The sequence below is a fragment of the Cryptomeria japonica genome, chromosome 7, assembly GCF_030272615.1.
Source record: "Cryptomeria japonica chromosome 7, Sugi_1.0, whole genome shotgun sequence".
In the NCBI taxonomy this organism is placed as follows: Eukaryota; Viridiplantae; Streptophyta; class Pinopsida; order Cupressales; family Cupressaceae; genus Cryptomeria; species Cryptomeria japonica.
The window spans coordinates 198,741,687-198,764,897 of record NC_081411.1 but is presented as its reverse complement, the minus strand read 5'-3'; positions in this window follow the sequence as shown (position 1 = coordinate 198,764,897).

The following is a 23,211-nucleotide window of genomic DNA, read 5'->3' as shown; positions in this document are numbered from 1 at the left end:
TTCTCATCTCTTTTGTAGTGATGCAGGGATTTCGCGGGGTCATAATTTTTGATTCGGTTGTCTGAAATTTTACGTAGACGTAGATCTTGAAGAATTGATTATTGGTTTTTGTTTATATGAACTTATTATTGTTTTTTTAATGAAGTATCTTTAATTGAAAGGACGAAAAGACCATTTCCATTTCTATTTCGAGTCATATTGTTCACAAACTTTTTTCTGATAAAAAAGTAAAATCCATCAAACATTCAGACATTAGATAGTATGAAGGTCATGGCGAAAACAGCATTCGCCCAAGATCCATACTAGTACAAATTACTCTAAATAAAGATCATTTAACTAACCATAACTAATATAATATATCGAATCCTTAAAGCAATCGCATTCTCCTCTATTGCTGTTCAACAGCAAGAGGGAACAGGGATTAAGTGTCCTACTCCAGGACTATGACCATCATTCTTATATGTTTTGTAACCAGCATACCCTTTTCTTCCTCCCAAATTCTCATATTTTATCTTCTCATCTGTTTTGTAGCCACCATATTTGATGTTCTTCTTGGAGGCCCAGTATACCCTTTTCTTCTGAAATCCTTTGCTTGCTGTCTCTATCAGATTACTAGTGGATAGCGCAGAAATGATTGGAGCAAAAGCTGGTGAGAGTATTGGGGCTGCTGGATTGGCTGCCTTAATTGGCCGAGCTTCAGAGATTAGAATAATACAAGGAAGGATGGAGAGAGAAACAATGAAAGCAAGACCAGGTTTCATCTTGAAAGATGAAAGCAGAAACTCAAATCAGATATATTAGCAAGGACAGCAATAGCTGAAGTAGCTTCAGTAGTTGTATTTCTCTATCCTCGGGGTTGTATATATATAGACTTGGCTGGCTTAAAAGTCTTTGTAATGGCGCCGGCATTCACACATGCGAGGGACATTTTTTATTTTGAAATAACAAAAGATGGAGTTTATTGGGTCCCATCACTTGAAACTTCATTATATAATATAAAGGTTGTCTTCTTACAATATGAGGAACAACGGTAGAAAATCTACAGGAAACTCTGTAAATCGCTTATATCAAGAATGATTAATTTATTTTGAAATTTGAGATGCTCATGGACATAAAAATCTAATGGTGGAGTGCTTAAGATTCTTAGAATATACAGTTCGATTCCCGACACTCTTGAAATGAATATGCGGTCTTGCAACTGCAAATAGTTGTTTATGTATATGTTTATTTCTATCAATGTTTATAATATCTAGTTGCGTGTTCGAACTAACAGTTTGCTATCACGACTTAAAACAATGGAAAGGGGGAATATTTATTTATAGTTTGCTATTCCCGATAACAGAAACTTTGAATGCATCTTTTTTTCGGAAAGCCATAAAACTACTTTCCTGCTGTATATTTTAAATACTATGTTACCTTTTTAAGGGAACGAAAAAGATTAACAATCTCAAAACTGCAACTACCCACTCTTTTGCGAGGAGATATTTTAATTTTCCTAAACTACAGAATCTTATTTTGCTTTCTCTATAGAACCTTGATACCACTTCAGAACGTGTGAAAGAAAAAAGATTTTTGTAGATGTCTAGTATGTTAAAAACACTTTTACTCGGCTGAAAGAATTATAAACGTCAGAAGAGACAACTATGTACTCTTTATTGGGGTAATGTCTAACAATTTCTTGTTTCTAATGAGTTACAATCTTCACTTCAAGTAATTCTATTTTTCCAACGATGATCCTATTTTTTGCAGTTGTCATTATCAGTATTAATGTAGACTTGATATCATTTTATGAATTACAATGCTGGAGAATAGAAGGATGCAAAGATCCTTTTATGCATTACAAGATGACCGTAAATGAATAATACTCTCACGTGATTTAGAGATGAGTTACCTAGCCGTTTATGTTTATGTAGAACTTGGGTTTTAAGCTAACAGTTGGTACCTCAAGATAAATACACTTTAGTTTTATAGGTGGTTATTTTGCTGATCTATATTTTATTACCTCGCTATCTTGTTTTGGACCTTTCTTTAGATAATATGAAAGCCAGCTTGCTCATGTTGAAGTGTTAAGATGTTGGTAGACATTTTTTACCAGCCAGATAAGAAATGAAATGGATTTATGTTAACCTATTTAATGTGGATTGTATTTTTCCTAATCTCATTCTAGTTTTGTACGTTAGAATATTTTAATTGAAAATATTCAAGATAAATTGGAGAAATTCAATAAAATCATAAAGAATGGAAGTTAAAGAGATACAAAAATAGGAGGAAAGTGGTATTAGTTGTGAAGCTTTTGGCTCCAATTTGAAAGAATATTTGTTCATCAAAATAATTTACAAAAATTATGAAAAAAATAAAAAATAGTTATAAAGAGATGAATATTGCTATAAAATTTTGCATACAACTTTTTTCTAAATCTTTACAATTTCTTAATACATTTCCCAATCCACTTTCTACATGAGTTATTATGTTATTGATTTTTGTTTCTTAATTCTTTATTTACTATATTATTTAATTTATTGATTTTGTTTTGTTACTTCACACATTCACTTATTAACTTCCACTATGTTGAAAAAATAATAATCTTATTCAAATATTTTATTTAATTTTTTATTTATTTATATTACTGTATTAGTTATTACATTTATCATCTAGATTCATGACAATGATTTTTTTTATATTTTTTATTATTACTTATTCAATAGTTATGGTATCTTTAAATTACAAGTGAATAATTAGTTATTTTAGTTTTTATTTAAAATATTTTATTAATACTTTTTATTGAATAATTATTTTATTTTATAATAGTAATATAATAACTATTTTTCTTAAATAAATCTCATTATTTATTAAGTTAAGGATTAATATTTTTATCTAAACCCTATTCGTAACTCTATATCAAATCATAAGATTAATATTGAAAAAAACCTCAATTTGAACCATAATCCTAATTGAACATTAAACTAAATTAAACACCAACACTTAACAAATTGAACCTTAAACCTAATCATAACCCTAAACAATATGAAACCATAACCCTATCCTTAAACCAAAATGAATCCTTACCCTAACTCTAAACCAAAATGAAGTTGTAACCCTTAAACAAATTATTAATTCTAAAACTAACACTAAAATAAATTAAATCCTATTCCAAATATTGAATGCTAATCCCTAACCACATTAAACCCTAATCCTAAACCTAATTGAATTTTCTACCAAATTAAATTGTAAAATATCATAATAAATATTAAATCAAATTTAATTAAATTAAATTATACTAAATTAATTAACTTAAATTAAACAAATTAAAACATTTTAATACTATAATATTATATAAATAGTAAGCTTAATTTAGTATTTTATTCTAAATTAAATTGAGTGCTAAACCTTAACAGTAACTGTTAACCTAATAATTTATCTTTAATTTTGACAATTTGACTCTAAAAATTGATCTTTAATTGACAATTTGACTCTAAACGAAATTGTACCATAATATTAACACTATACCAATTAAATCCTAACCATAAACGAAATTTAACCCTAACCCTAAAAATATCACTAACCATGATTGAACAATAAACTCAATTCAATTGTAGACAAATTCTACCCTAAACCAAACTCAAGCTTCAACCTATACAAAATTGACCCTAAACCCTAAATCAAATCTAACTGTTAACCAAATTAAATCTTAACCCTTATCCTAATCGAACACTAAAGTAGATTGAACCCTAATCTTAAATAAACACTAAACCAGAGTGAACCCTAATCCTATATGAACACTAAACTAGATTGATTTGTAACACTAAATGAAATTGAGCTATAATTTAGAAATAGCTACTATTATATTAGCACTAAACTTTTGGTAAAATTAAGATTTTAACTTAATTTTTAATATATATTAAGATAATTTTATTAAAGTTAAAATATCTTTATTATAAAACAATCTATTATTTAAAATTTACTAAATAATTAATTAGAAATAAATTATTAAACTTATATATACATATAAGTTTATTTATTTAAATTCCTTTTTTTTATGCTACATTAATTTTTTTAAGAAATTGGTATTACAAATGATTAATATGCTCCTTAGTTACAATTGTGCAAATACCCTTTGGGTATAAACATAGGTGTGAAAATTTGATGTCTAAGCCTTTCTTTTGTTTACTCCATCTAGTTTGATTGAATTCTTCTATTATCTATTGATTATAGAAAATTTATTTACATGAAATTTCATATTTAAATTCTCAATTAAAAATGTGTTGACTGCAACAAAAGATTAATTAAATTCATTTCAATAGGTAATACCAAAATTCCTTCATCACTTAATAACTAAAGAATCAAAGAGGATCATTTCACTAAATCACAAGGCCACCAACGATCAATTTGACTATTTTTAAGTTAAAAGTTAAATGAAGAATCTCAACTGATTGAAAATAACTCATTAAGAATAATGATATATGTTTTCAAGATTAAATTATATTGTTTAAACAAAAACTTAATACACTATTTAAGGAATTATATTGTTTTAAATTTTAATAAGGAGTTTAAAAAATAAGAAAATTAGTTTAGATAATTCACATATAACTATTCATTGACTTTTTGGTGACTTTTTGGTGGGCAATAATTTAAATAAGAAAATGAATATAAGAAAAATAAAATAAAATAATTATCTTTGAGACTAGAATAGATTTTAAAAAATGAAGATTTACAAATTATATTATTATTTGAAAAAAAAATACTATATATATATTTTTGAAGTTGCTTATGACTTTGTTCTTTCTTTTGATTTACCAATAACAACATTTCACTATCTCATTCAATTGTTTATTAGATATATGTGAAAAAAATTGTGACCTCGGAGTGGACATATAAATTTGAAATGGTGAGGAATGGGATTAAGAGAATAACCAATGCAATATTAAAGATCTCAAATCTTTGAATAACATTTAAAACATATAGGTCTAGTAAAGATTTATTTCACTATTGCAAAACATTTTCAAATGAGTTTTTATCCATTTTTTTATGTTTTCAATCTCCATCAGGCACAATAAATTTGTCTGATGTATAGACTTTTCTACAAATTCTTGACGATGATGATGATTATATATATAGCTGTATAAACCAAAAAGTTACATAATGTAATGTAATATTATATTTATACCAACATTGCTAGGTGTTGATATTCTATTCTACTATTGCAAAACATTTTTAGGCGAGATGATGATGATGATGATTTTATATATGGGAAGGAATTAAAATTTAAATATTAACTGTATAAACCAAAGAGTTGCATAATTTAATGTAATATTATAGTTATACCAACATTGCTAGGTGTTGATATTCTATTTAACTATTGCAAAACATTTTCAAGTGAGATTTTATGTTTTTAGTCTCTTATGCAATATAAATTTGTTAGAATAAATAATTCATATATTAATTATTCATTTAATTGCATTAATTCACTAAATAATCCATGCCTTAGTTAGTAATTAATTATTGGTATTTATTAGTCAGTTAATTAATTATTAATTAATCTATTATGATTTTTGTGCATACATGACTGATTCATACATTATATTTTAACTCATAGTCTATTTTATAGACTCCACCATTTAGGATTTCTATCTTTAGAGTTAGATTTCTTTATAAGGATGCCGTATCCTTCATTGTAATTAAGAAATAAACAATAAGCATAAGTTTTTTTAAAGTACTGCATTCAATTATTGTTAAATTGTCTTCAATTATCTCTTTGTTGTTTAATTTTCTCTTTATGTGTGATAGATATTCTTGCAGATGAAAACTAGGCTTATGGGATTCGCATTTCATGAATTCTAACATGGTATCAGAGCTCCAGATCTGAAGATGCTTGTTCAGTTTTTTGGAGATTATTTGCATTACACAACAAATGTTTATCTTGGGTTATTGTAGAGCTCACCATCATTTCTAGAAGGCTCGAGAAAGTTAGGATTTCCTTGCATTTCATTGAAATCTGCTATACAGAGTCCATTTTGCAAGGGCTCAAAGTTCGATGGTTTTTCTCTCTTCTAGATGGTACCTAAAAATTAGGAGATTTTTGGGCCTCAGTTTTTAATTTTTTTAAAAAATCAAAAAAAATCAAGTGGGTGCATGTTTTTCAAAAAGTTCTTTTTTTATTTTTTAGCCATAACTTGGTCATATGGAGTCAAAATTGGGAAAACCATATACTGTTGAAAAGCTCTTTATGAGCCCGATCCAAAGATGGAGGTATATTTCTCTGATTTTTTCATTTCGCAAGTTTTTTTGTCACTTGAAGTCAAAAGTTGTAGTTTGCACTCCCGGGGCATATCTTGTGCATCTGGACTCTGTTTTTCTCAAATGAGATATCTTTAGAAAGTTTATTGAGCATTCTATCCAGACTTGAGGTCCATTTTTGCAAATAGATTTCCAGTCCACTACCTCTTCTTGCCAAAGTAATCGGTGACTTCCTGGCCCTATTCTGTCTTGTTGTGATCAGAGCTCCATCTTTTTGGCACACATCTCTATTTTTTTTAGCATCATGGAGAATAAAATTCATATTTAGTATACCTGTCTTCCTCTCCATTGTCAGCATTATGAGGGGGTTTCTGCTATTGTTTCTAATGCTTCCTTCATTTTGCGTTGGATTGTTCTTTGTATTCAGTACTCATTCCTATGTACTAGGAGATGCAGGGCCATTTACCCATGCATTTTCTGTGAGATGGATCACTTACATATTTATTTTTATGTACTATTAGATTCATCATAGCTATTTACCCATTTATTGTTGATGAGATGGAATACCTACCATATCGACACTCTAGCATTCCTATTTTCGAAGGTTCTTTTTTCAACATCATAGGAGTCATTCTGTGACAGTGTTTGCAGTTTCTTCATGCTTCAATGTTTCCTCATGCTTGTCTTTTTGTTTGTCTTTTGGGTAGGAGTTTTTTTCCCATTCAGGGTTTTCTCCTTTGATCTATTTTTGAGACAATTACATGTTTGTTCATGGGTACCTCATCAAGATTTAGGCCAGGACCCATCATGCATTCATCTTCGCATTTTTTTTCCTATATCTTTGCCTCTCTCCTAGTTGTGCATTCAGGGGGGATGTTGGAATAAATAATTTATATATTTATTATTCACTTAATTGTATTAATTGACTAAATAATCAGTGCCTTAGTTAGTAATTAATTATTGGAATTTATTAGTTAGTTAATTCATTAATTACGAATAATTAATTAATGTTTATCTCCATGCATAATGCAAACTAGAAAAATCATACTATGTTTGGAATTTCAAAAGTTTCATGCATTAATTAGTCTATTATGATTTTTGTGTATACTCGATTGATTCATGCATTCTATTTTAACTCTCAGTCTATCTTGTAGACTCCACCATTTAGGATTTCTATCTTTAGAGTTAGATTTCTTTATAAGGATGTCATATCCTTCATTGTAATTAAGCAATAAGCAATAAAAAATTTCAAAGGAATACATTCAATTATTGTTAATTGTCTTCAATTATCTCTTTGCTATTCAATTTTCTCTTAATGTGTGACAAGTATTCTTGGAAAAGATAACTGGGGTTGTGGGATTCACATTTCATGAATTCTAACAAAATATGTCTAATGTGTAAATTTGTTCATAAATGATTGATGATAATAATATTAGACCTTGAAGCAATATATGGGAAGGAGTAATAATTAGAACATAAACATATAAACCAAACAGTTACATAATGTAATGACACTTAAGACATGAATAAGCCTAGTTATTGTTCCTATCAAAGAGCTAGGTGTTGAGATTCTATTTCACTATTGTAAAATATTTTTGGATGAATTTTTATCCAACTATTATATTTCCAATTTCTAATACACCATAAATTTGTTTGCCATCTAAATTTATCCATAAACGATTGATGATAATAATATTAGACCATGAATAAATATATAGGAAAGAATAACGATTATAACATAACAATTACAACATTACTATATAAACCAAATAGTTTTTTATCTCATATATTTGTACTATTATATTTAATTTAACCAATTATGTTGTTGATGAGGTCCATCATATGGAAAATTCCTATGACACTTATCAAAAGATAGATATTAATATTGGATGCACTTAAAATGTGATAATATCTTATCCAATAGACATTGAACATTTCAAAATCTCGTCGATACAAGGTCCCAATGACCATTCTTAAATATCACTCAATTCAATGATCAAAAGTAATTTCATAATAAAAATAGGAAAGATATGTATCATTTATGACAAATTTAGACCTAGTTAAAATGTGATATCATCTTATCCATTAGATATTTATCATTTTCAAAATCAGCCAATAATAAATTGAGAAGACTGTTCTTAAATATAATATAGATTAATGCTATAAAATAAATTTTAGCTAATAAAAGTCAGATAATATTTAATTATTTTGATAAAGATAAAATAGAAAATTGTTATTGTTTGTTATTATTGAAGACTATACCGAAAGATATCATAAATTTTTAAAACCTTTGGATATAATTAAGATCAAATATAACTAAGGGTTTTGGGGCCCCTTCAAAACCTATTTTACGCAATCAAAAACTAAGATTAAATATAGTTTAAAAATAACTAATGTCGATTGGCACATTTTTTTTATTGATATGAACTAGGATAATAAAAGACATTTTAACCCATCTGATTGCAATTTAGAAAGGACAAACCATCAATTAGCCTCTCAACTAACACTATCCACTACTACATGATATCATCTCTCTCTACATCATGGATGTCATAGGATTTGACCACCGCTTTGATGTTAAACCCAAATTGACCTTACCTGGAGAACCTAAAAATGGTATTTGAATCTCTAATTTTTTATGTAGTGTAGTGTACAATATAGAAAAATGTTTGAATAACTCTATCACTCTGTCCCTCTTGTTCTTACCTCTCTTAGTTAAAATAATTTTAGAAAGTATCATATAATGTATTCTTAGGTTATATATTTTCTCTTCTTTTATTAACTCAGGGGTATCCTTGTGACCCAACCCAACACTCAACTTGCCTCACCTTGGTCTTTCTTACTGCCAAGTTGGGGCTAGGATGGAACAATCTGAGGTGAAATTAATCTCTTGGGGATGCACACAATATCCTACAAACCATGTGCATTAGGAAAATATGAGACTTGAAGTCCAACTCAAGACCAATGCGGAGCAAACCCATAGCCCAAGCCAACTCCGATACTCATGTAGATTGCATTATTAGGTTATATTAAAAGAATATTTTTTTATAGAAATAATTGGATTATATAGACTTAGGCATCTCTTTTCCATGTAATATTTTATGATAAGATAAGTAAATATATATCTAAACCAAAAGTTATTTTTAGGTTAAGTAGTCATGTGTAGTGAGATCCCATTCTTTAAAGTTACTCAAAGGTCAACGCTCATCCACTTGAATCTTTAAAGATTTATACTTGATTGAATAGATTCTTAATAACATATCATCATCTTAATCCATTGTATTTATCCAACTAAATAATAAATCTTCCACCTATATTATAAATATTCATATACTCTTAGAATTACATAAGTCAATCGTGTTTAAAACAAGCACAACTGCTCTATTAAATGTTAAGACTCTCTTTTCATCTCTATTTTAATATTTTATTGTTTAAACTTATTTTCATTTTAAATTATTCCTAGGGATTTAGTCTTGATGGGTAGGGAAGAGTAAATAATACATGCAATGGCAACCTTCTCAATGATATCAAGGTACTCAAAACCTCATAGAATGTCTCTACCACTCTGCCTAAATAAGCTCATTTCCCTCCATGGAAGGTGTTACAAGATTTTAATGTTTGTGTACTCTTTCTAAAATTATGATAAGTAATAATTTTGTGGAAAAGGAGTATCCATTTCTCATTTTCATGGATAGTAACAAAATATTGCAAAACTTTGTACTTAGAATGAAAAAGTGGGCTTACCAATGTGTTAAAAGTCTTCCAATCTTTTTTTGTTGGTTGTACTTCACATGTCCCCTATAATGATGGTAAATTTTAACATCTCTTCGGGAATTTAAAAAAAATAATGCTTCAACCTTCCAATATAAACACCATGTGAATGAAATAAATACATTAACCTTTCTTCGGGATGTAATAATAAAATTAGAATACATGAAACATTAAATATTATAATTTTGTACATTTATATATCATATTGAAACTAGAATCCATCCATGATCTATGGTGTAAAAATTAAGATAATGTAAGATAGCATTTTTAGATTAATCAAGACAAAACAATATATGTAACACATGTTATTCCTACTATAAATATTTTAAATGTCCAAACATGAGGCTATGGCCTTGTGGATGGTTTTTGATGGGTGTTCCTCCACTAACAACATCTTTACTTGATAGATAAACACCACATGTACTCTCTTTAAATTTTACACTCTCAAACTTTTCATCTAATGACAAATAGCTCACTCTCTCTTTTTGATTAACAACTAGGACTGTACTAAAGATGGGGTCAAGATAAACTCTATAGTTTATGACAGTAGTATTGAGTATCATATGTAACTGAAACATTATATGTAACATCATTTTTAGATTAAACAAGATCTTGAATGAGTAGAAATAAAAATAGCCCAAGAAAACCAAGACACTAAAATAACCCAAGAATGGTGTGAGGCTAGGTATTCTAGTATCATAAATTTGCATCCCTCTATAATTCACAGTCTTTTGGGGCTCCCTTTAGTTGGTGTTCCTCATTGCCTTGATTCCTATCTCATTGTGCTCACTCCATGATCACTTTTTGAAGCCTAATACAATTCCATCCTCATTGAAATTTATCCCAACTAAAAAATCCAAGACAATGGTGCCTAGTGCCATGGTCTAGATAATTTGGTCCCAAATCTGAACTTCGTATAGTCAAGAAAATAAAGAGTAGAAAAGTGATCCCCAATGTCAGCCTTCTTTGAAATTTTAACCTTACAAGGTGTAAGTTTTGTATACATGAACTCCCCTATTCATTGAAATTTTGTATCTCCTAATACTTTGAAATCATGATTCCTATATGCAAGAATTAATATTTTTGGAGGATGGAGCTGCGCATGATGGGTGTTGTGCGCGGGCTAGCGCATCGCAACCCTAGCTCATGAGTGGCGCCTGCATGCTAGTGCGGCGAAGGGAGGGAGGTGTCCGCATGTGTGGATGGTGCTGCGGGAGGGATTAGCTTCGGGGCTATGGGGGCGGAAGGAGGTGCGGTGGTTGCGTGTGGTGGGTGGTGCTACGGGAGGTAGGGGCTCGAGCTCTAGCGTTTTCGCAACCTTCTTGCGGGGAAGGGTGGTGAGGTTTGGATCTACCAGGTGGTGGAGCATGGTAGGGGAGGTGTGTGTGTCCTTGTAGGGGGGTGTGGTGTCCTTGTCCATTTCCTTTCGGGAGGTGGGCTCTTCAAGTGGTGCTATGTCTAGATTGGGTGGAAAGGCCTCGAAGGCATCTCTCGATATGGATTTCTGGGGTGCGGTGGGTTTAAAACCTCCATCCCAAAATGTCAAGATGTTTGGTAATAACCTTTTTGCCTCAAAGTCTGGGGCTGGCAGTGTTGGTGGCTCTCCGATCTCAAAGATTAATGGCTACTTGGAAAGGTGCTGCAAAAGACCAAGGTTGATTATTCCTCTGGAGATGATAGAAGAAGATATTGATTACTTTTCTAAACATTTGTTATACTATAATTTTTTGGGGATGAGGGTTTCTCTACAGTTTTTGGAGAATTGGGCTCAGAGATCTTGGGCAACGAAAGGGGAAATGGAGATTATGTTACTGGCAGACAACTACTTCATGGTTACTTTCAACTACATGGAGGATTGGAGTAGGGTTTTTGAAGGAGGGTCATTTTTTTACAACCAAGTGGGGTTGTTCATCAAACCTTGGCATGCAGGATTCAACCCATCAGAGGAGCTTCTGAATAGGGTCCCAGTGTGGGTTCATTTACCGCATTTTCCGGTGGAATGTTGTCGGGAGGATGTGCTATGGATGCTCGCTTCAGTGCTTGGGAGGCCAGTTGGAGCCTCATCGCAAACCTTAGGGAGAAAGGTAATGACCTTCACCCGTATCTGTGTTGAAATTGATCTTAGTAAGCCCCTACCAGATGCTATAGATATGTGTGTGGGTTCTTATGCTTGGGTCTAGCAGCTAGATTGTGAGACTTTACCATTTCGATGTCGTCTATGTCATGAGTATGGTCATTTACAGTGCAAGTGCCCTAGGTATAAACCGATGGTGCGTCAACCTCAACAATCAACCCGTAACATAGATGGGGCTGACAAAGGAAAAGCCACCATAACTAGGGAAGTTGTGGGTACTGATGGTTTTGTCCCAGTTAAGACAAAGAATAGGAATCGGGGACAAAAGAGGTCCCTACAGGAGTGACGGGAGGAGGATACCTTTAACAGATTTGAAGTCCTGGATGACCTTACCCAGCAGGAGATGAACCATGGGTTGAATCCTTTGGATCAGGTTGCACCAAGGTTGGTCAATGATAGTGTGAATTGGGACTCGACCTAGTCTCTGCAAATTGCTAGGAGTTAGCAAATAGAGATGGATCTGCCAGTAGCGGCTCAGTTGGGGACCATGTCTAATGCTGTAGTGGAGTTGGCTGAGGGGGATGTTTATCGTACAACTCATAAATTGGAATTTGTTGGGGCCAAAAGTAACAAGAGGGTCATACATTTGGGTCTCCATCAGAAGGACATTAAGAAAGGATCATCAGAGAAGATTTCAAAGGTTGACAGAAAGAAGGATTTGGAGAAGATCAAATTGATGGGGGAGAATTTGGTTGAGTCGGGGTCAGTAAAGACTCTAGATTCTCATTCTTCCAATCCATCGAAATGATTGTTTTATCTTGGAATGTGAGGGGCTTGAACAGTGGCCCTAGACAAAAATTTGTTCCGGAGTTGATAAGGAGTCATTCTCCTGATATCCTTTTTTTGCAGGAGACAAAACTTTCTATAAGAAGTATGATGGATTTGGTGCCAAAGCTATGGGGGAGAAGCCAATGTCAATGTATTGGGGCTATGGGCTCGTTGGGAGGGGTGGCCTATCTTTGGAACCCTTTAAGGATTTGCCCTACCTGGTGGGTGGCCTCCAGATCTTCATTATCCGGGGTTGTCTCTAGTCTTGAGACTAGGGAATATATCTTATTTACTAACATCTATGCCCCCAATGATCTTCAGGGTAAGCTGAACTTATGGTCTCATATTTCTTGTATGCGAAGGTTAGTCCCTTTTCACCCTTGGATTATGGTGGGCGATTTCAATACCATCCTTGAGTTGAGTGAGAAGAAGGGGGTGTTATGCGATTGAAACCTTCTTCTTTCCATTTTTGGGATAGTATAGCATCGTTGCATCTTGTTGACATTAAGCTCGATAATGGTTTGTTCACCTGGAACAATAGGAGGGTGGGGGAGTATTGGATTGCGGAAATGTTGGATCAATTTTTGGTTTCTAGTGTTTGGGTTGGTGGGGGGTGGTCCACAAGCTCTGAGATTCTTGACTAGGTAGGGTCAGACCACTGACCCATCAAGATGGTTTCTTCTTCTTCTAGGGTCGCTTGCTCTCCTTCATTAAATTTCCAATTTATGTGGCTTTGGGATCCTGATTTGCAAACTCTTATAGCAAAGTGGTGGAGGAAAGGGAGGCCTGCCTTTGGCACTGCTATGTACACTTTTGCCAAGAAGCTGCAATTTGTTAAGTTTCAGCTTAAACAATGGAACCGTCAGGGATTCGAGAACATTTTTCATGCTAAGAAAGCTACTCAAATAGTGTTGAATGGCATCACCAATGAAATTCGAGAGTATGGTTTGTCTGAAGCCTTGCTTAGGGAGGAAGACAAGGCTATCAAGGCTTTAGAGGAATGAGAGCTTAGAGAAGAAATATACTAGAAACAAAGAGCTCGTATTGATTGGCTTCAAGAGGGGGATAAGAACATTGCTTTCTTTTCAACTCAGTGAAAGCAATAAGACATGGAAACTCCATTCCTGTTCTGGTCAATGATAGAGGTGAGCAACTTTTATCCTTACAGGATATCTCTAGGGAGTCTTTACATTATTTTCAGTCCCTTTTTAGTGAGGATTCTCAAGGGGAATTGGTGGAGGAGAATCAAGTTCCCAATTGCATTCCTTCTCTAGTTACTAGGGAGATGAATGAGCATCTTGCGGGTCCCATTTTGCTGGAAGAACTAGAGAAGATTGATTTTTACATGAGAAAGGGAAAGGCTCTTGGACCGGATGGGTTCCCGGTTGGATTCTTTCAAGATTTCTAGGATATTATCAAACTAGACTTATGGGAAGTAGTTCAAGAGTCCCAGAGGAATAAGCAGATGCTTCGGGCTTTGAATGTGACTTTAATTGGACTTGTCCCCAAGTGTGATGGGGTTGATCAGTTAGGCCAGTTCCGCCCTATCTCTCTCTGCAATATGATCTATAAGATCATCTCCAAGATGATAGCAGATAGGCTGAAGAAGTGTATGGGGGATGTTATCTCTGAGGAACAAAGTGGGTTTGTGGAAGGGCGCCAAATCTTGGATGGGGTGGTCATTGCTACAGAGACCATTCATTCTATGGCCACTTCCAAGGAAAAAGCTATGTTTATTAAGCTAGATATGGCTAAGGCTTATGATAGAGTTTGTTGATCCTTCCTCCATAAGATCCTCAGGGCTTTTGGCTTTGCTAATGAATGGATCCAGTGGGTTATGAGTTGTGTTACGTCTACCTCTTTCTCTATGGTAATCAGTGGAGATCATACTGAGCTATTTGGTGCTTCTAGGGGTCTTCAACAGGGGGACCCCCTATCCCCTTACTTATTCATTCTTCTAGTTGAGGGTTTGGGGAGGATGATTAAGCATAATGTGGGTTAGATAGGTATTATTCAGGGTTGGAATTGGGGTAATGACTTGCAGCCGCAGTCTCATTTGTAGTTTGTTGATGACACGGCCCTGATGGGACTTGCTCGGATCAGAGAAGCTACTAATCTACGTAAGGTTATGGATAGTTATCTTGCAGTCGTGGGCCAGCTGATCAATGAGAATAAATATTCTATCCTCTTCTTCAACACTCCTGGTACTATTCAAAGGAGGATTTCTCTTACCTTGAGATTCCAAATTGGCTCTCTGCCCTTGATTTATTTGGGTATTCCTATTTCTCCTAGTAACCTCCTAGGGAATCATGGCAGGGTATCTTGGATAAATTTTGCATGAAGGTTTATCACTGGACAAATAGATGGTTATCCTTTGTTGGGAGGGTTCAGATGATTCAGTCGGTGGTTCAGGCTCTTCCAATTTATCGTTGTATGCTTCAAGTGGCTCCTAAGTGGTTCTTGAAGGGTTTGGACTCTCTGGAAAGTTAATTCTTATGTGCATGAAATATTTCCTCTTCCAAATGGAGTCTTGTCAATTGGGACTTGGTGTGTAGCCCAAAGAAGTGGGGGGGCGGAGGACCTGGTTTAAGATAGTCTATTTTATTTGGGGAGGCTCTGGCGGATAAATTGTATTGGAGGTGATGTGCTGAGTAGGATAGAGGCTGGGCTAGGATTTTGGCCTACAAATATATGCAGAGGATCCCGATGGAGGAAATTACAAGATATCCTCTTGAGAGAAAGGGATCTATGATTTGGCGTACTCTCAAGAAGGGGGCTTCTCTAATTAAGGAAGGTCTCTTTTGTACTTGCAAGAGGGGGGAAGAGGTCCTATTCTAGATTGACTCTTGGGATGGATATCCCCCCATCCTTGATCAGTTTCTTAACCTTTGGAATCTTTCTGAGAGATTTTTGGAGGTTGGGTGGTTAAGAATTAGCTTCAAGCTTGTGTATAGGTGTGGGCGGCTGGAGATGGAGCAGTGTAAGGCTCCTAATGAGTGGCCAGTTGTTGGGATGGAGGAAGAGTGTGTTGAGTTGCATGGCATTCTGGTGAATAGACATTGTAGTTCCCTCAAGGGTAGGGATGGACTTGCTTGGTTTCTGAATCCTTAGGGCATCTTTATTGTGGCTAGTGGATACTGGGAACTTTTGAATAAAAGACTTGAGCGAAGAGAGGTGCTTTGGTGGAAGCATGTGTGGAATAATTTTTCTTGGCCAAAGTGTAACTGTTTCACTTGGACTTTGGCTTTGAAAAGATGCCTAACTTGGGACAACATTCACAAGCAAGGATTCTTTGGGCCTTCCATTTGTGCTTTGTGTGGTAATGGGGAGGAAGATTCCTCACACCTATTCTTCAGATGCCCCTTCTCTATGCTTATTTGGCACTACTGGTGGGAGGTGTGGAAGCATTCTTGTGTTCATGTGGATTCTCTGGTGGAATTTTGGAGCAGTTTGGGTAGACCTCCCATCTCGTCCTCCTTCCTCCAGACTATCTGGTATATTGGGCCCATTTTTATACTGTGGCAGATCTGGATCAAGAGGAATAGGAGGATCTTTCGTGAGGTCAGACTGTGAGTTCAACAAGTGTGGAATAGAATCATTGGTATGATTTGGGAAACGATGGAAGCTAAATGTGTGGTGAATTTCCCTCTGGATAGAGATGAGGCAGATATTGTGAGTAAGTTGGGATTGCAGGAGCTGTCTCCTGCCTCAGCTTGTGTCAGGAGAGGTAGATGTACTCTAAAAAAGGTTCAAAGGGTGGGAAGGTGGATGCCCCCTCAGGATGAGTTTATCAAGATTAACACCGATGGGTCCTCTAGGGGTAACCCAAGCCTTGCTAGGGTTGGTGGTGTTGGTAGGAATCATATGGGGGAGGTGGTCTTCTTTTTTTTGGTGCATAAAGGGTGGCATTCTAATAATTTTATGGAGGGTTTTCCAATTCTCTATGCCTTGGAGAGGGCTTGGGAGTTGGGATGAAGGAAGGTTATCTATGAATCAGATTCATAAATTATTGTGAACTTGTTGACAGAGCAGAAGGTGAGTGGGATTCATTGGTAGCTAGCAGAGATTGTTCATCAGATTCTTCATATTAGCTCGTTAATGGAGCAGGTGTCTTTCACCCACATTCCTCATGAATAGAATAGAGCAGCTGATTGTTTGGCTAAGTGGGCCTCGGAACATGGTAGTGATTAGAAAGTTGAAGGTTGGGAGCATCTCTCCTCTAATTACAGTCAGGACTTCTAGAAGATTTTTGCTAAGGATATGGATGGTTATGAAGTTGGCTAATGTTGGGATGGGTTTGTGGTTCTTTTCTAGGGCCTTGGGGCTCTGGTTCTCTTTGCAATTCTTGTGTTTGATTTTCAATAAAGTTTTTACCCCTTTATTCAAAAAAAATATCATGATTCCTATCACTCTAATTGAGCATTCAATCAAGAATCTTCAAGGAAATTGAGGAGAAATTGAAATTCAAACATTCAAGTAAAATACTAATGATCAATTTGTGTATTCCTCCTTGAGTGAAGGCATGCATTAACACTTATCAAGTGACAACAAGGTAGTATTTATCAATTCAAGAATTTCCTTAAGGTTTTCCACCTCTTCCCTAATAGGGGTAAGATTCTTTCACCTATCATATTTTTGGTGGAATTCACTTACTTGGGGTTTGAATTATGTAAGCCCCTAGATAGCACAATAATTTTCCCTTTCTTATGTGTGTAGGTCATAGATCTAATAGCTGAAAGATGCAGGATTGCATAGAGTAGACTTGGACATGCAGCTGTAGATTTTAAAAGGTAAAAAACACTCATTTGTGCCGACTTGCACATGTGACTGACACTTTTTGGCTAAATATTAGAGGGAGTGATCCATGGAGCATCTTGAGCCAAAATGTAAAGTTTTAGTTGATCAAAAAACCTCCAAGTCTGGGAGGCCTAACACACTTGACCAACATTTTGAAGCTCAGATTTTAGGGATAGGTTCCTTTCTACATCTTATTACTAAATTTATACTTATGTATGAGCTTTTTGATCCTCTTATAACTATTTATGTTGAATCTTATCAATTTCCTAGCATTCTACAAAGTTCAAGAATTTTATTAAACTGTATTAAAATAGTAGAGGATATTAGTACATAAGCTAGAGAGAGAACATGGAAATACTTGGAGAATATGTGCCACGCTATATATAATATAAATGTATTTTAAAATAATATTATAATTGTATTTATTTATTATTCTATATTATATTTTATATAGAACTTCTTAAATATAATATAATATGTAATATATTTTCTTATAGTATAAATTAAATTATATCATTGTTTATATTTTATATAATGCAAATAAGTAATTTTATTTGAAAAATAATATTATTTTTTTTAAGATCAATTCAAAATAATCTTCTAAGATTATTGGGATTCGCATGACAATTTTTGAATAGACATTATGGGTCTCTCTCTCTCTCTCTCTCTCTCTCTCTCTCTCTCTCTCTCTCTCTCTCTCTCTCTCTCTCTCTCTCTCTCTACACCCTTTTCCTACCCCACACCCATCACTCACCCCTCGTCTTCCCCTCCCTCTATATCTAACTTTCTCCTTGTCCCCCAATTGCACCCCTTCCCTCACACCCCCACCCACCACTCACCCTCTCACCTCTTCCTCTCTCCCACCAACCCTCCCTTTTCTATCCCTATCTCTCTCATTACAACCACACTCAATTTCTCTAGCAACAATAGCCCTCAAATGATTTGGCTTAACTATATATATTAGAATTAAAAGATTGATGAATATAAAAGTATTTGTAAATTTAATTGGACAATATTTATTGGTATTAAAATAGGAAAAAAAAATTATACATATTAAAAAATTTCAATTTGAAATTTATTTTATTTATTTATGTATTTTAATGAATTTACAAATAATAATTAAAAAATTGTTAAAATTAATTTTATTTATTATTTTTTATCCTAATAAATATTTCTTTATTTTAGAATAATTTTATTTTGATTTATCTAAAAAATTAACAAAATTTAATTAATATTAAAGAGTTTTTAAATTAAATTGTTTAATAGTTTTTAGTATTAAAATAGAAAATAAAAATTTAGTTGTATAATAATTTTAATATTAAAATTAAAAAACAATTAGATACAATATAAAATATAAGTTTAACATTTACTTTAATTATTTGTCTTTTATATGAAACTACAAAATTATAATAATTAAAAGTTATTAAAATTAATTTAATTTATTATTATTTATCTCTCTCTATCTATTTATTTTTCTCCTTAAGTGTGAAATGGGTACATTGAAGAGGTCTTAAAGGTAAATTATGTTCTAGTTAATCAAATGGCTTGCAACCTTGAGCTTACTTCCTAGAGAACATGTCATTCTTAGGTTGTTGGCACAAATTGACTAGTCGAAAGTCAATTTATCTCTCTCCCTTTCTCTTCTAATATACCTCTATCTCTCCCTCTTTCCATCTATTCTATCTCCCCCTATTTATTTGTCCCTCTCTACATCTCTATTGTCTATTTGTACTTATCTTCATCTCTCTCTCTCTCTCCCTCTCTCCCTCTCTATTTCTTTGTATATCTACATCTCTCTCTCTCTCTCTCTCTCTCTCTCTCTCTCTCTCTCTCTCTCTCTCTCTCTCTCTCTCTCTCTCTCTCTCTCTCTCTCTCTCTCTCTCTCTCTCTCTCTCTCTCTCTCTCTCTCTCTCTCTCTCTCTCTACACCCTTTTCCTACCCCACACCCATCACTGACCCCCTCGTCTTCCCCTCCCTCTATGTCTAACTTTCTCCCTATCCCCCAATTTCACCCCTTCCCTCACACCCCCACCCACCACTCACCCTCTCACCTCTTCCTCTCTCCCACCAACCCTCCCTTTTTCTATCCCTATCTCTCTCATTACAACCACACTCAATTTCTCTAGCAACAATAGCCCTCAAATGATTTGGCTTAATTATATATATTAGAATTAAAAGATTGATGAATATAAAAGTATTTGTAAATTTAATTGGACAATAGTTATTGGTATTAAAATAGGAAAAAAAAATTATACATATTAAAAAATTTCAATTTGAAATTTATTTTATTTATTTATGTATTTTAATGAATTTACAAATAATAATTAAAAAATTGTTAAAATTAATTTTATTTATTATTTTTTATCCTAATAAATTTTTCTTTATTTTAGAATAATTTTATTTTGATTTATCTAAAAAATTAAAAAAAATTAATTAATATAAAAGAGTTTTTAAATTAAATTGTTTAATAGTTTTTAGTATTAAAATAGAAAATAAAAATTTAGTTGTATAATAATTTTAATATTAAAATTAAAAAAAAATTAGATACATTATAAAATATAAGTTTAACATTTACTTTAATTATTTGTCTTTTATATGAAACTACAAAATTATAATAATTAAAAGTTATTAAAATTAATTTAATTTATTATTATTTATCTCTCTCTATCTATTTATTTTTCTCCTTAAGTGTGAAATGGGTACATTGAAGAGGTCTTAAAGGTAAATTATGATATAGTTAATCAAATGACTTGCAACCTTGAGCTTACTTCCTAGAGAACATGTCATTCTTAGGTTGTTGGCACAAATTGACTAGTCGAAAGTCAATTTATCTGTCTCCCTTTCTCTTCCAATATACCTCTATCTCTTCCTCTTTCCATCTATTCTATCTCCCCCTATTTATTTGTCCCTCTCTACATCTCTATTGTCTATTTGTACTTATCTTCATCTCTCTCTCTCTCTCTCTCCCTCTCTCCCTCTCTATTTCTTTGTATATCTACATCTCACTATCACTCTATTTCACCATCTCTCTCTCTCTCTCTCTCTCTCTCTCTCTCTCTCTCTCTCTCTCTCTCTCTCTCTCTCTCTCTCTCTCTCTATTTGTCTACCTCTCCCTCTCTCTATTTGTCTACCTCTCCCTCTATCTTCATCTCTACCTCCATCTTCCTCTCTCTGCCTCTTATCTCTTGACATGTCTCCCTCTATATCCATTAATCTCTCTCACTCTCTCCCCCATTTCCCTCTTCCTAGACCTATATTTCTATATCTCATTATTTTTCGATCTCTGTATGATCCTATATCTCCTCCTCTCTACCTCTCTCATTCTCCCACTCTTTTGCTCTATATATTTATCTCCATCTATCCCTTTCTCTCTATTTATCTTTCCCTCTCCTTATCTCTGTATCCCTCTCCATCTTGATCTCCATCACTAACTCCATCTCCTTACCCCTCCCTCCCTCTCTCTCACTCTTTCCCTTCTCTACCTCTCACTCTCTCCCTATTGCAAACATAATATGATACTCTATGTAGTGAGCCTCTCGAAAGTGTATACATAGTTGATTTGAAGCTATCATTTCTCCATTGAGGCTTTTATTGCACAAATGACATCATTTTCTAAATGTCTTACTAATTGACCTCGTGTATTACACAAATGTAGGCAAAAAATACACCAATTATTTTGCTAATCGACCTTCCATGCCTTTTTGACATACCCATTGTAGACCAGCATGTGATTGCTAGTATTTAATAAAAATATATAATGCATAATTGACTAATGTGGGATGATTCTGACAATAGGAAATCCTTTTTATCATGGACGATGGGCCCTCCATAAAGGGGGAGAGAAATGCAATGCATAATATACTACTAGTGACTAAGAAACCTTGATAAGGCATTGGACACACACCCCAATAAGAATAGTGATGGAATCCCAAAGCAACTACTAAGGAAATGACTATATATATAGTCCCCGATGTAACTGCAATGGCAAACCCTAAGTTGGTATTCACATGCACATCAACAGATATTCCATCCAATAATATGACAAGTACTACAACTGACGAAGGTTGAATTCCAAGTGGAGAGGACACATCAATATCAAGGTAGGAGGAGTAGGGAGCCTAAGGGGGTAGCGACTAGCTAGTGGTCCTTCTAAGATCATGAACATGGCCTTACTTTTTAGGATTTTTAGTACATACGAACAAGGCATGGAGACATAGAGACTCTCGTGCCCATGACTGTGGTGCTGGATTGCGAAGTAAATTGAAAAGGGTAATTTGAAAAGTTGTTATCCTTTTCCAAAGAGGGGACTTTAAACATTCAAATAGTCCTCTTTAGCTCAAAAAACGCTCCACCTACATTGTCTATATTGTCGTATACCAAAAATAACCTGTGTGTTATACACAGAGGGGACAGCGGTCGCAGCGCTTTTATCGAGCCCCACAACCATTCTGAACCTATTCTACAATTTTTCTGTCTGCATAACACAAAAGTTTTGCATCATATAACATTACAGTTTTGGAGCTAGTTTAGCCATACGTATAGAATCGAGCCTTTAGAACCTTTATCCGGACAATAGAAAAGGGGAGACGAGAAAGGAGAACGTCGAGTTATCCATTCTGGGGGTAGAACTAACTGCTGGAGCTAAGGCCGGTAGGAAAATAAGATGCTGGAGGTAAGGCTCTTCGGAGCTACCATCCATTCACACATAGGTTACCATCCTCAACTCGTTATAGTTGTTGATCATTACATTCCAGCCCCCCTAAGAAATCGATCTTGCTGTCAAAATCACGGGGTTGAGCGATTGATACCCATTTTCAGGATTGGATCCATCCTCGCCCGCTTTCAAGCCGTTTCTTCTCGACCAGGGATGTGGATTCCGTTGATTCATTTCCACAGATTCCAAGGGAGGAGAAGGACAAAGGGACAATGAAGAATGAGATGAACTATATGGATGAAAATCCCACACCAACTTCGTAAATACCAGATAGATAGAGGGGCCCACCCACCAACTGGAATTCCCGCATGCATGCACACCCGTCTAACTAGAATTCCCCCCCGGAACTAGATCGGGGTGTTCGGGAAAAGGGTTCGCTTTCTCTAATTAATCAGCGTGGATGAAGGGTAAATGTTGATGAATGTGTGGTTGCAGGGAATATGGTTGAATCAGTGCGGATAGAAGAGAAATTGATTGACCCACGTAATACCTCATTTCCTAACAACGCTGTCTGTTGAAATGACGTCACATCCACTGGCAAGCGGGCGGGGATCGTGCCACTTCTGGACGGCATCAGTCGCCATTTTATTGTTTTGCATCCTAGGAACAAAAGAGATATTTGATTTAGTACGTATACCTATATAAACAAAAACATGGATTCAATTAAAATATTTTTGCTGACATGTTATTTTAGTATAGCACAACAACTACTGTTTAAAAAATGGTAATTGTCAATATAGTTAGCCGGTTGCTGTCAAGGCAAATGCATCGACAACTTCATTTTTAAGGTGCA